Here is a 14,428-nt window from a genome sequence, read left to right on the forward strand (position 1 = left end):
ACATCATTTCTTCATCTTCACTAACACTGTTTCAAAAGTTTGCTACTCCAGGGGAGAAATAGGATAACTTGGAAAGATGATGTTACACCAGGCTGTATTAGCATTATTTTCAGTCCAGCAGTTGGCCTGGGTTCCATTTGCACACCATAGCAAGGTCTGAGACAAGACACCTTGGAGGCTGCAGGTAAAAAGCTAAGAGAGATTTGCAAGTGCTTGATGCTACTGAGACCCTCAGCCCTTGAAACTCTAAAATCTATTTATAGAATAAAAAAAGGGAAGAAAATAGTCACAAACAGATGGGAGAAGCTGAATAAGAGGAAAGTGTAAATTGACTTGGCCAGGGCAATGTTGGAAGATGTCTACAAGTACTTAATAGAGTTAAATGTTTAAAAAAAAAACATTTCCCTGTAAGTTCAGACTCTGAGGTGGTAAATAGCACCGTATGCCACACCATATGTCAGTCAGCAAACAACCTTCACAAATCATCTCTCAAAAACCATTCTCTGAATCGTGTGGATTTCCCCACAAGCAGGAACAAGCAGTGACACAAGGAAATCCACACATTGTCCATGCATTAATCCTTTCAAACACCAGGCAAACACAGGGCAGGAGTTCAGTGCTCAGAAGTGTCAATTCACCCCACAAAGAACCAGTGCCACTGATGCAAGCAGAGTGAAGACAACACTCACTGAACCCACACACTACTCCCATTTGAAACAGACTATTTCTTTACCCCTGTCCTAAGCAACAAGAAGAACCCAAGTTCTTCAGAGTTACTGGTTTGTTGGATTTGCTGAGCTCAAGAGCTGCTGAACCAACTGGAGAAAATCTATGCACCGCTTCCCTGAGTTTTACAAGGCCTGCTGTATGGATTTGAATGCCACACAGATTAGTGAGATTTAGAATATGCAGCACTGGGGAAAGAACAAGTTGCCTATGAATTTATTTACGAAAATTAAATATAACAGTGAGAACTTTCAAATCTCCATACACTGTCTAGCCCTTCATATACAGCACTTTGTCTAGCAATGTGCTGATAAAATTTCAGGCATGAATTAGAAGGCTTGGAAGTGAATACTTTAACTCATCTATACATGCCCATGAATTAACACGTCAAATACCTCCATCTTCATTTCTAAAAGTCCTTATTGGGTAGATAAACTGTCAGCAATACTAATGAGATTTTCAAATTATTTTAAATCTTTTTTTTTTTAATTATTTAAAAATTTCTTAAAATTAGATTTTTCCTCATTTTAAGAAGATACGAGTGTCACCACTCCCAGAATCTGGCTCTGGTGAGGCAATGCCTTGCTGGGAGGGAAGAAAAGATCCTTCTCGGGAAATTCACATGAGAGTGCAGGAGCAGTACACGTGTATGCACACAATTAGGGCCAGAAATTAGTTCAAGGAGGCATGAAAACCCCACAACAAACAGCTCCTGGGTCCTACTGTCATCTCACTGAAATTGCTATTTGCATAAATAGCTTTAAAATCTTGTGAAAGGTAGGCAAGTCCAATAACTGCAGTCATTTTTAACCAGAAGCATTTCAGCAGTGTGTGCTTCAGAAAGGTAGAAGATCTCTGCCTGTCCCAAAGCATATGCCATGGGATTTCACTTATCCATTATCAGACACAGCTGGTCCAGAACCATGTGACTGTTCAGCAATCAAAACCCTCCTCATTGTCACAGTACCTGGAAAATTAAAATACACAAATTATTTTCCAACTTGTTTGTTAATGTTTAATTTATCCCTCTGAACACCTCTGAGAAGCCTTCAGAAATGAAGTAACAAAGTTAGAGAAGGAAGACCTAGAGAAGATTTTACCCCTCATGCATTTTATGGGTTATGGGGTTGCAGTTCTGTAACGAGGATATATTCTGCCCTCTGTTAAATCAAGATTTGCTGCTCTAATATATCAAAAATGTGAAAGAACAGGAAAGCCAACAGAGTTAAACACTATTTGCAGAACTTTGTTAATAAAAATGTCAATAGTATTTAGAATAGAAGATTAGACTTGATAGTTCAGAACTCTTGAAACTTCTTACAGCTTTTCCATTTGGACATTTTATTTGCACCTTGCATCCAAAATAAAAGTGCAGTATCCATATGGATGCTTGAGTCAGCCTAAATCACTGCATTTCTAATTAATTTTTAAAAGACACTTAAACATTTCACAGATTTCCCCTGGGAACCCATGGGCCAAATAATAGGCTCAGAAGAGGATGCTGAAAAGACCTTCACCCCAGCAGTTCTGGGAGCATCATCCTGCAAGGTTTCTCCAAGATGACAAGGTCACCAGGTTAAGTGCACCGGGCTTTTCTGGTGTTTGGCTCCAGGATTCTGCTGACTTTGCTCTTCATGCTGAGGAATCCTTCAGACCTGTATAATGGGTTGTCAGCTTTCTGCTTCACCAGCCAGTCCCACGTTCATTCCTCATGCAAATTGGTGCAACCTCCAGCAGAAATTACAACGCCAAAGCATTCACAGAGCTCAGTACAAAAACACCAGTCAGGAGCTACTCATGATTTTGAAGCATCCCAGTTTCTGAAAAGCTAGTTTGAGTTTACACAGTATTGAACAAAACATTAAACATTCTGCCCTTGGGTCTGTTATGTCAGAAGCAAACACAGATGTGAACACTGTGATACACCTCTGCATTTCTCCTGACAGCTCATGTTTTGGGTTCCTTATCTGAAGCAGTAATCAGTTCTCAATGAACTCCCTCCTCCTGTTTGTGAGAAAAATGCACATGTAACAAGCCTGGATCCCACTGGTCACACAGGATTATTTCAAGAGTTTACATTATAATTCCTTCTGAACTGTTTGTCCAGGTGAGTTGAACAGTCTTAGTTCATTTTGTCATTCCTATTTTATTCTCCAAATGTAGGCAATGTACTGCCTAAATCTGTCCTGAAACTCCAATCAGCAATTACCTTGGAAAAACCTTGAAAACCAGCATCTACATTAATTCTCCTTCTTCTCTTTATTTTAAACACAAATAATTAGGAAGATTAGGGAAGGTACACTGAGAGACACTTTCTATGTATTTATGATAGACTCTTTTAAAGACTTACATACTTTTATTTTCTACCTTCATTTTCACCAAAGTTGTGACCCAGGCTTTCTGAAATGCATTTTCCATACCTGCTCCTACAGAACTGCACTGACACAAACCTTCTGCACTTTCCTGCCTACAGGAATATGCAACAGGGAAATTCCAACATGCATATGCATAAGTTAACACTCAGCTGGAAATCCAAAATAATTTAAAGAACTGCAGCTTTTTGTGTATTCAAATTTTTCTGAAATTTTAACACATAAATGAGAAAAGCAACACTGCCCCCAGAAGCAGCCAAAGCTCCCAGTGCCAAGAATCTCTGAGCAACTGTCCCAGCTGGCCCTGACAATGTGGCCCAGAGCAAACCCTCCACATCTCCATGCTAAGGAGCTCCTTGCCCAAAATACTGCTCCAGTGTTTTTAAGTCTCTCACAGGAGTATTATGAAGATTAATTAAGGTCTGAGCAGTGCTTTGAAGATCAAAACTGCTATGCTGTTATTTATTATTAAAGAACAACAAAGCGCATTCTTGTTGTCTGTAATTCAACTTCAGAGAAAACAGTGGACGAGCACATGTTCAAGTGCATAAATTTATTCTCCCTGCCCCAACAAGCTGTGATTTGTATAACTGCATTTTTAGCCACCAAAACCCCATCAGAAAGTCTGCACTCATCCCTTTGAAATATTTTAAAGGCCTGAAGGAATATAACCAATACAGTTTCTCTTCTGATTCTTTTCCAGGATAAGCTTTTCCTATCAGATATTTCTGTCTCAGTTCAGCAATGCCTTTTATCCTATCAGGAGCCCTTGGATTAACATTAGACATATATTAAAGTGTTTTGCTAAATCAGCTCAACACCTATTCTGGATGGTTGCATTCAAAAAGAGGAGTGAGATGGACACTATGGCAGTATGGCAGGACAGCAGGGTGGGTAATTTTTTTTTTTTTTTTTTTTTTTTTTTTTTTTTTTGAGGGGGGAGGAAATCACAAGTATTTTGGAGCTCTCCTTTATTCACAGGTTTTTCCATCAGAAAATAACTAATCTCCTTTATAGATTGGTATTTCACAATCAAAGTATTTCACATAAAATATCCACTGCTCAAAAATACATAGAAACACTCCATTGCAAGGTGTGTGACTAATTTACACTTCCTTCAAATGCATGCACAGATACAATTTGAAAATATTTACTAAAAATGCTCCCATATTTCAACTATAGCTGTATCCTTAAAACATGGGATCACATGTATTTTGGTAGTATGTCCACAAAAAAACCCACAAATGTTAGTATTATGAAAAATTTTAAAAACAGAATTAAAAGTTGTGAATTACTACTCTCAAGCCTTGCCACCACAGCCCTGTGTTCCTGGTCTTATTCACACAGCTCCAGCAAGTCGAGTTCTAAACCAGCCCAGCACTGGGCTGCAGCAGTGCAAATATTTAAAGCAAACAAGGATAGGAGGGTGGTGAGCAGAACTGGTGTAACTGGGCTGCTCCTGCCATCCTTCCACTGCACAGACACTGCTGAGAAGGGTCCAGTGTCTGCAGGATGCTGAGCACCTCCCCAGTGTGTCAGCCCTCATCACCTACCACCGGAAATACTTACATTTCACTGGATTACTTTTGGCTCTCTTCCCATTACCTTAGTCTGCACTCCAATTCTGCAGCACATTCTTATTAACAACACGGATACCAGATTGTGAACTTCTGTACTTTTTCAACTGCTTTCAGGAGCGAGTTGAGTTATATTTAGCAGCCATATGGCATCCCTCCTCCACACGTTTGCTAGAGATAAGAACTGACAAATAACTGACAAATTAAGTTTTCTAAAACACCGATCTATATGTTTTCATTTCCAGTTTTAATCGTGGATGTTAACTGAGGTTTAATTGTTAACCCTGGCATTTGCCAAACAGGAAATGCAAAGAGTACCTCCAGCAAAGGATGCAATCACAGAATTAAGTTTTCTTGCAATCTAGGTGAAACTGTTAAGAAAGCTCCTAAGCTGCACTCCAGACAGTTACATTCTTCTTAAATTAATACAATATGGCTACATAACTAAATAGCCACGGGCGTATTGGCTTCCTTATGCAATTGGCAATTGTTCTGTGTACGGATGACTGAACGTAGGTTACTTGAGCAGCTCAAGCTGCTCCGTATCTTAACAGGGGAGAAAGTCAAGAGCACAGTGACAACCAATTCATATCCCATAAAGAACTTCAAAGACAAGGGCAATCACCACACAGTTTTGCCATGCTCCTGGGAACCAGGTTTACAAAGCTGAATTTCCCCACAGCCCAGCCTCAGAGAAACTGCAGCCAGAGGTTAGAAAGAGATCAACAGTTTTAAGAACTAAGACAAGACATTTGAGAGCTGCTATCATTCAGGACAGCTGAAAAGGCAGGCTGAACAGATGACAAGGATCTACAACAGCCTCACCCTGAGTGCCACCCCATGCGTGCATCCCTCAGGGAAAAGGAAAAAGGGGTGAAGGACTGGAGGCCACTGATAATTTGAAAGAAATGGATTTTTTTTTCTCTCTAGCAGCAAGAAAAATCACTGCTTAAAATACTTATCTGTCAGCCAAATCATACCAAATAGCTGACTCCTCTTTCTGGTATCTGGAGCTTTCCCAACTCCTTCTGTGCTTTTCTGGGAACAAGGTATGCAGGGAACCCCCCAAGAAAAGCTCTCACTCAGGTGGCTGCAGCCACAAACATCACCTGGCTGCAAACTGGTGTGACGCTTCCTCTCCAAGGGTGACTGCACAAAGACAACTAGATTCCAGGTCTCATTCCATGCCTCCACTTGTTTTGCACTTAATTCAATTCCTAAGGGGCAAACCCAGCTTCTCCCTTCTGTCCGGAACTGCGGAGCAGCACGGAGTGTTTCTCCAGCAGGGGAAAGAGGGACAGACACGCACATTTCACGCATGCCTGAGCACACTTATGAGCTGCATGTCCAGGATGAGAAATATAAATGAACAACTCTGTTTCTTCCAGCTGGTGTGTTATGTTCACTACTCAAGGAAAAATAATAAACTCTCAATACTGTGGTTTCTCTCCCTCTGCACGAAGCAATTTGGAGAATCTGTTCATCCAGTGCAGCCCATCCTCTGCTTAAGCCTTGTAAAATTAATGAAGGTGAATGATAAGGCACAAATCGCTGCCTGCAGCAGAACCTTCACGCCGGACAACCCACGGGAGACCCAATGTGCCAGTCAACACATTTTGCAAAGAAGTAACAATTTCTTCAGAACACTGATAATTCCCTACCATCTTCCTTGAGGAGACAGCTACCAGTGAAATGAAAAATAATTGTGGAGTCAGAACAACACCAGGAAGCAGGGGAAACAAATTGCTTCACACGCCAGAATCTCTAGCACAGAACATTTGAGAGAGAACAAAATGTTTAAAGATGCAATCAATCATTAAGATTTCTCCCAGAAAAAGAGAGCACACACACTCATTTGTTCAAAGCTTGCCTTGGTGAAAAAAAAGGTAAGAATAACCATCCCAGCATGCTTGATTATCAAATCAGAGCTTGGTGGGAAGAATAAGTAAGGGAGTCTTCCAATTAACCAACTTTTTTTTTTTTTTTTGCTTTAAATGCAGTCATTGAACACTGCTGGAGAAAGTTGTCGGGAAAAGCAAATCCCTGGTCTTCTGGCAGTTTTTCCCATTCCTGAACAATTCCTCCTTCAGATGCACAGCCACAAGGGTTCAAAGGTCCCTGCAGCCTTTGTTCTCAGTTCCAGAGTGGTTACAAACAAACTTTTGTTCCTGTTTCTTCAATGAAATAAGCTGCAGCAGTTACCAATGACTGAACTTTACGTCTGAAGCTTGCCTTGTGCATCGTGCAACAGGATGACTATGGAATGTCATTTACACTTCCAAAAATAAGTTATCAGAACTTTTGCTGAAATAAAAATCAAGTACTCCTTACTGACTCAACCTCCAGTGGACATATTACACCTCTGCAGATTCCTAGAAGCGAGGAAGGAGCAACACATTCTGGTTTCTGGTTTACAGATTGTGCCAAAGAATTCATTTTGGTTTACCTGAACATTTATAGCTATTGCTCATCCATTTGTGAGTTTTACAAAAAAAACTACATTTTATATTTTAGTACAAAAGTGGTATCATCATCCATACATTATAAATACACATATATAATCATTAACAGCAAATCATGATACCCAAACAGCAATTTTCATTTCTATCCCTGACAGAGTGTAAGGGATAAGATGATAATCATAAGGGCAAGTTATGGAAAGCAGCTACTGAAATGTATTCATAGTCCATGAAGAGTTGATATGCAAATTGTTGATAAAATTCGTAAAGATTCCACCACATTGTATCTGTTGCTATGTAAATTTGGGGACAAGAACAAGCAAGGTGCATTATCGAGCAAGATAATAGTCTTTTTGAAGTCAAAATAAATTTTAAAAACTACTGAAATCACCCTGTTAAAAGACTGATTGTTCCCAGCAGGCGGGAGCTGACTCTAGAGATGCTTCTTGTAAAACACAAACACAAAAGGCCTGGCACAAGACTGCCTATTATGAAATCTAATGAAGACATTCATGAATCATAACAAGGAGGAAAAGGGTAAATATCAGCAAACACTCAAAGACTCTTGCAGCAATTAAAATTGTGCACAAACAGGGTTGTCCAGCTACATTCTTCATAACAGCCACACTTACGCCTTAGTGAAGTCTTTAAGAATATGGCCAAATTATAACATTTAGATTTGGAAAACTTCTTCGTTTTAGCTGGCACCAAAAAAACAAACTGTTTTCAAAACACCAAGCACTGCATTATCTCTTTTTCCCTAGAGAACTCACAGACACCTTGAGCATCCGGAGTATCGAGGCCAGAAAGTTCATGGCCCAAATGCCAGGAAACATTGAAATTAAAGAGGGGAAAAAAAGCATAGCAACTTAACTTCAATATTTTAATAGCACAGACACCTTGAGCATCCGGAGTATCGAGGCCAGAAAGTTCATGGCCCAAATGCCAGGAAACATTGTTACTGAAATTAAAGAGGGGGAAAAAAGCACAGCAACTTAACTTCAATATTTTAATATAAATGTTTTTAGTCAGTAATAAATATCTCTCAGATAACAAAATACACAGAGAATTAAATGTGTCTTTCTGTAAGAAACAAGAATTTTCAAACCACACATAACCTAACACCTTGCCATCAAAGATATTTTTGGGAAAACTGATTTTCTCAATCTCCCAGAAAGGGATGACAAAGCTTATGAAAACCACCTTTCATCCACATATCTTAAAAGCAATTCACCCATTGGAAGAGCTGCCACCAGAAGACCTAAGGCCACAACTGTGGCTCACCAATTGTCCCTCCATCCAACAAAAAACCGCAAGGATATTTAAGCATTTAATTTTATCCTGAAATCCATAGGAAGCCAGGCTCCAAAGTGCTTGCAGTCCTGGTGTAAAGAATTGATGGTGGAAATTGGAGAAACTCCAGTTCCTCTCTGATTCTTAATGAGTTATAATGGATACACTAAAAATCAATGTATTCTACCCACAAACAGCAGTACCGAGATGAGGGCAGGCAAAAGCCCCAGGCGCACCAGGGACGCGATGGAGGGGCAGCAATTGCAGCTTCCTCATCAGCAAAAGTAACTGAGATGAACAAGAGGGTGAATGATTCATTGATCAGTAACAGATACACAGCTATTGCTTCAACTCAGACCATGTCAGGACACAATCAAAATGTTGCAACATAGCTACTGAAACAAGACTGAAAGACATTAAAGGTGCCTACAACAACTATTTTTAAAAGTGGAGATATATCTTATTTTCTAAACTATGGGTTAAAAGCTGCTGAGCCATATTCTCATAGAACATTAAGAGATGACACTATGAACTCCAGAACTACATATGTGTAACCTAAGCACAGAGTAAGAACATCCACTGAATGGTAACTTCAGAGTCAATCGTCACCTGACAATACTAAATACATTTAAATCGTGAGCATGATGAGGGTTAACACTGGGTTTAATCATAAAGCAAGACAATAGCATGAGGAAGCACATTTACCAACTTGATTACAGAAAACCTGGTAGCATTGGTTTATCAGCTTAACCAATCAGCAGGTAATTAACTGTGCGTTTAACAACTAGGTAGTAAAGTTTCTTCCCAGGGAAAATCAGATTGGAAAAGTCAACATCAGCTTAAACACGATTAACTTCCTGTTCCACTGCTGGCAAAGCAAATCCAATTTACTAAATAGTTTAAAGGGCGGTTTTTAATTATTTTGCACACTTCCAAAGAATCCAACACTACACACAAATATGGATAAGCGGATCTGCTGCAGTGAGCGGAGACCTCAGAACCACAAAACACCACTGAAATAAACACCCAGAGACTTCTTAATATGCTTAACAGCCCCAGCACTTTGCACTGCAGAAATTCCATATATTATTGGGGACATTATACAAGACAGAGGCCACAAACAGCTACAGTTTCCTGTTCTGGGCAACAAAATCATAACTTGGAGCATCTCCTTCAGACTTCTCCAGTACCTCATATTTCTAAAGCAATCTTGGAAAACCAATATACAACAAGGAAATCTTGTGAATGAGATTTACATCTTTTACCTGGTTTCCAGTGGCACACACACTTCCCTAGGAACATGCACAAACTACTCAATAATCTATACATATCTAAAATCTTTAGCACTGCAGGAATTGAGGGCTCGCAGACAGTGTGGGAGAAACACAGCAAGGCACAGACAAAAACAGAACAAGGATTCAAATGAGCAACTCAGTTTCGCTGCCTTCCTACACTTCTTACCCATCACAGTAATTAAAAAATTGAAAACTGAAGTTTTCCAAGTTTAATTCAGCAGCAAAGATAACCTTTCAGCTACAACACGGAATTTCAAAAATTAAACCTAAGCAAAGCAAACAAAAACTCTCAAAATTAATATTGAAGAGGAACAGTTTCAGCCAAACCGGGTTAGAATTGCTAAATTACTCTTGACCCGAAGCATCACATCCTCGGGTTACACGATTCTCCAAATTCTGGTTGTCTGGAAAACCTAATCTGCATAACAATAAGTACAAAAAATGGCTTCTCTTTAGTGTCCTCGATGTGCACACCCCTCCTCTCCAACAGCTCTCAGCCAGCCCGCTCAAAGGATTAGCATAAGAATAGAAACCACTGGGAAATGACATGCTCCGAATGCCCAGAGTTGTTGACCTGCCTCACTCCAAATAGCAAAATAACTGATTTTTTCAAGGAAAGCTGTTATGGACTTTAAAAGTTGATAAACACTGCAATCCGTTTCTCTTTTATTGCAATATCTGATATCCCAAGAGCAGCTACCAGAGCCGAACAGAAACGCAGAACTATCTCCACTGCTGGAAGCACAGACTCACAACGTGCTCAAGTTCAAATTCCTACACGAGTCTGGTGGGGAACAACAGCTCGGTCAGGATCCTTCTCAGCTTGGACCTACCTGGCCCATCATCAAATCCATACAAGCAGCAAGCTCATCAGCCTTGCAGGAATACGGTGCTGCTGCTGCACAGAGAAGGCTGAATCCAGATCCAGGAGCTGCAGGTGAGGAGCACACGTGGGAGAGGACCTGGCCCTGTGGACACCACACCTGGCAGAGGCCACCCGTGCTCACAGTCCCACAGGACCAATTTGGTTCTGCAGCCAAAATTTACAAATTTACCTACATCGTCTTCCCTTTTTGTCCTTACCCTGGCACCAGGAGAGACAATTGCTCTTGCCTTGGTCATAGCCGCTGGAATCAGAACTACTGGGAAGGTAAGAATATTTTGAGGAAATGCAAATGAAAATAATCCCCCAGTTCATGAAAAAGCCAACATGTTCCTCTTACTGGTGGAGAGCAGTTCACAAATGCCAAGGGAACCCATCTCAATTCTTCTCTCTTACAAAAACTATTCTAGCCATAATAAAGTATGAAAAACATAATTTATTTTTGGAAATATTGACATTGGGATCCTGCAAAACACACTGACCTTTTGTACAAATATATTACAGTATTTGACGTGTTTGTTTTGAAATGGGGGAACTTGACTGGAATCATCCCCATAATGTGGTCTGACACTTCATTCAAAACAATGCACTCAGACAGCAAAATGACATTTCCTTTTCAGAAGTTCACAAAAGAACCAGAAGCCCAGGGGGAAAATGGCCAAAGTAGCACTATTCCCCTTTTTTGCTGGATTTCCTCTACTCCCTCTGGGATCTTCTCTCCAGCCAGTAAGTCACCACTGCAGTCATCCCCCTTAAATTGAACACGATGATCATCATTACCCTCGTTTTGCACTACAGAAAACAGATTGTTAAGGGCTGTGATCCTGATATTTCACAACCCAGCAGCAGCAAGTGATACAAAACCACTGCAACATCCAGCTACAAACTGGACACAAAACCCAAAAACAAAAGCAGCTCTCTGATATTTCTGCTATCTTGCCTCAGATGAATTTGTCGTGTTTCTGAAGAAACAAAGAGCACTTCAAAAAAACAAACCCCAGATTAAGACCACAAGCTGAAAGACTGGCTAATAATTTGCTTCTGGCAATGAACTAATATTTCTTCTGTACATCATACATGGCATTAATACCACAGTAACACTTTCAGTTCTGTTTCCCTAAGTAACAGGTTTTGCATTTTGCCAGACTGACCCCATTTTCCCCCACTTTATTATCTCTATCACCATATGCTCTCAAATGACTAGAATTTAAATTCTTGCAGCTGGCTCCAACGTGTTCAAACACTACAAACCCATCAGCTCCACATGCACACATCCTGGTAAGGCTCCGATAAGTTTCATGAAAACAAACCAGTCCGAACACAAGAACTATTTACTGCTCTTTTATCATGAAGAATATATAATATTTTACTTACCAGTCAAAATAAATTGCTCACTCAAGGCTAACCTGATTTTAGAAAGAAAAGACAACTGTACAGTGGGAAAGAAACGGCACATTCTCAATAAGCACATGCAGGATATTTGTCCCTCTTCTGCAGAAGCTCCAACCTTAAACACCTGAAATAGATTTTAAGAGTCCTGGAAACCAACTCATTCAGTTAATCTCAAAGAAGAGTGTCTGGTCACCTTTGGATTGCACACTTAAAGCTGTTTCTTGAAATTAAATGGCATATTTTAAGCTTCTACCTTGTTGTCTTTCCACCTATTCCTCTCAATTGCATTCTTCCCAGTGCCAGGACCCACCAAGACAACAAACTGGGCGCCCACGGAGGCTGTCCAAGCCTCTGTCCAAAGTGCTGTTTTCTGCACAATCTCACGTGGAAAGGACGGAGAACGAACAAAAACTGACTAGTTCCCATCACCTTCAAACAATCCAGCAGCCCTCGATAGGTCTGGAGCAGCCGTTTGCCACAGAGGATACATTTCCAAGGGAGAACAAGATGGGACACACGGTTTGCAGAAAAAACTGCACCATAGGTTGAGTACCCACGTGTGAATTTCCAAGGCTCATTTACCTTCTTCCCAAGCTGCCATTGCTCACTCAGAGCCCAGAAGTGTTATGGATCCTTCCCCATAAACCTCACTCCGGCATCCACCGCTCGCCTCCTTCTGTGACTGGGCGGGAAGCTGACGGAGATGATTTGGATGAACCACCTCCGCGAGCACACGTAGCACCTGTTGGGCGCTGCTCACACCGTCCCCGGGGAGGGCCGTCCCCGGACACGAACCCCGCGTGCCGGCAGCAGCCGCACAAAGGGCAGCAGGACAATGGAGCCGGCACAAAGCCGCGTCCCCACGCGGGGATGGCACGCATGGGCTGAAATGCCCATTGTCCCTCCTTGCCAGTGATTGTTCCCCGGCCACAGGAGAAATAGCCCACCTGGGAGACCCCCAGCGACACGGGCGGAGCTCCAGGGTCGGGAAAAGGGCAGGAAGCGGGGGAGCCCCGGGACGAACAAAACCCCGCCACGACAAACCCACGAGTGCTTTTATTCGGGGCTTTTTCCTTTTTCTCTCCCGCCCATGGCGGCAGCGGCCGCGGCGCGCGCCCCATCACCCACCCCAGCGCCGCCCTCACGACCTGCAGGGCGCTGTCGCGACACTATCGCGACCGCCGGTGCTGTGCCGACCTGTCCCCTCAGCCCTTCCCTCTGCTGGCCGCGCTCACCTCGCTCCGCCGCCGCGGGGCCGCGCCCCGACCGCCGCTCAGCAGCCCCGTCCCGCCGCCCGCAGCGCCATGGCCGCGGCCGCCGCAGGTAAGGAGGAGCCGCCAGGAAGGGGCCGCAAGGGCCCGGCGAGGGGGATCCGCGTCCGGCACACGCCCCCCGCTCAGGCACAGGCGGCGGGGCCCATGCGCGCTGCTGCTGCCGCCGGCTCCGCCCCGACGCCGGGAAGGGCGGGCGTGAGGCGGCGGCTGAGGGAGGGAAAAAGAGATGGAGAGAGGGATAGGTGGGTGAAGGGAGGGATGACGGGGCCGAAGGATGGTGCGGTGTCGGGGTGGTCGTGAGGAGGGCACGGAGGAGGGAGTTCAGCATGCCGGCTCGGGCTGGCAGGGCAGCGTGTCCCCTTCTCCCACGCCCTAGCAGGAGGCTGTAGCCTGAGCGTCGGGCTCTACCCCCAAGGAAAAACGAGAGGATGAGAGCACATAGGCTTAACCTGCACCAGAGGAGGTTTAGGTCCGGCATCAGGAAGAATTTCTTCCCAGAAAGGATGATTAGATGTTGGAAGGGGCTGCCCAGGGAGGTGGTGGAGTCCCTGTTCCTGGTGCTGTCCAAGGAATGACTGGAAGCAGCACTCAGCTGGGCTGGGTAACAAGGTAGGGATCGGTCACAGGGTGGACTCCATGGTCTCAGAGGTCTTTTCCAACCCAAATTACTCTGGAATTCTGGGACCAAAGCCACCTCAGCTGGAGTGCTGGTAATGGCAAGGGAAATGTTTTCTCCTCAGTGCGGGAAAGCACTGCCTGGTGTGGCTGGTTTGGGGCCAGGAGAAGAGGGGCCTGGTGTGAGAGCTGAGTGGGACTGTGAAGGTTCTGGGAGTATTTCACAGAATCCCACGATGGCTGAGGCTGGAGGGGATGCAGAGGGTCATCAGGTCCTAGGTCCCCTCTCCAGAAGGGCCATCCCAGAGTACAGGGCACAGAATTGTGTCCAGTGTGTTCTGGAATGTCTCCAGTGAGGGACACTCCGCACCCTCTCTGGCCAGTCTGTTCAGTGCTTGATGACTGCACAGGGCAGAAGTTCTTCCTCATGGTCAGCTGGAACTTCCCGTGCATGAGTTCCTGCCTGTTCCTCTTGTGTGTTGCTGGTACCATGGAGCAGAGTCTGGTCCACCTTCTTAGCACCCCCTCTTTATATATTTATA

At 43.3% G+C, this 14,428-nt stretch overlaps 1 protein-coding gene across 1 annotated transcript in view; it reads right to left on the reverse strand.

Moving 5' to 3' along the window:
* ARHGAP32 (Rho GTPase activating protein 32) overlaps positions 1-13,284 on the reverse strand; it is a 229,760-nt gene extending 216,476 nt beyond the window's left edge. The window contains exon 1 of the mRNA XM_041414024.1: positions 13,233-13,284. The gene's annotated coding sequence lies outside the window, so the exon portion shown is untranslated. The remainder of the gene's footprint in view (positions 1-13,232) is intronic.
* Positions 13,285-14,428: the final 1,144 nt, after the last annotated feature.

This window comes from Onychostruthus taczanowskii, unplaced genomic scaffold (assembly GCF_017590055.1).
Source record: "Onychostruthus taczanowskii isolate IOZ18803 unplaced genomic scaffold, ASM1759005v1 scaffold43, whole genome shotgun sequence".
Classification (NCBI taxonomy): domain Eukaryota; kingdom Metazoa; phylum Chordata; class Aves; order Passeriformes; family Passeridae; genus Onychostruthus; species Onychostruthus taczanowskii.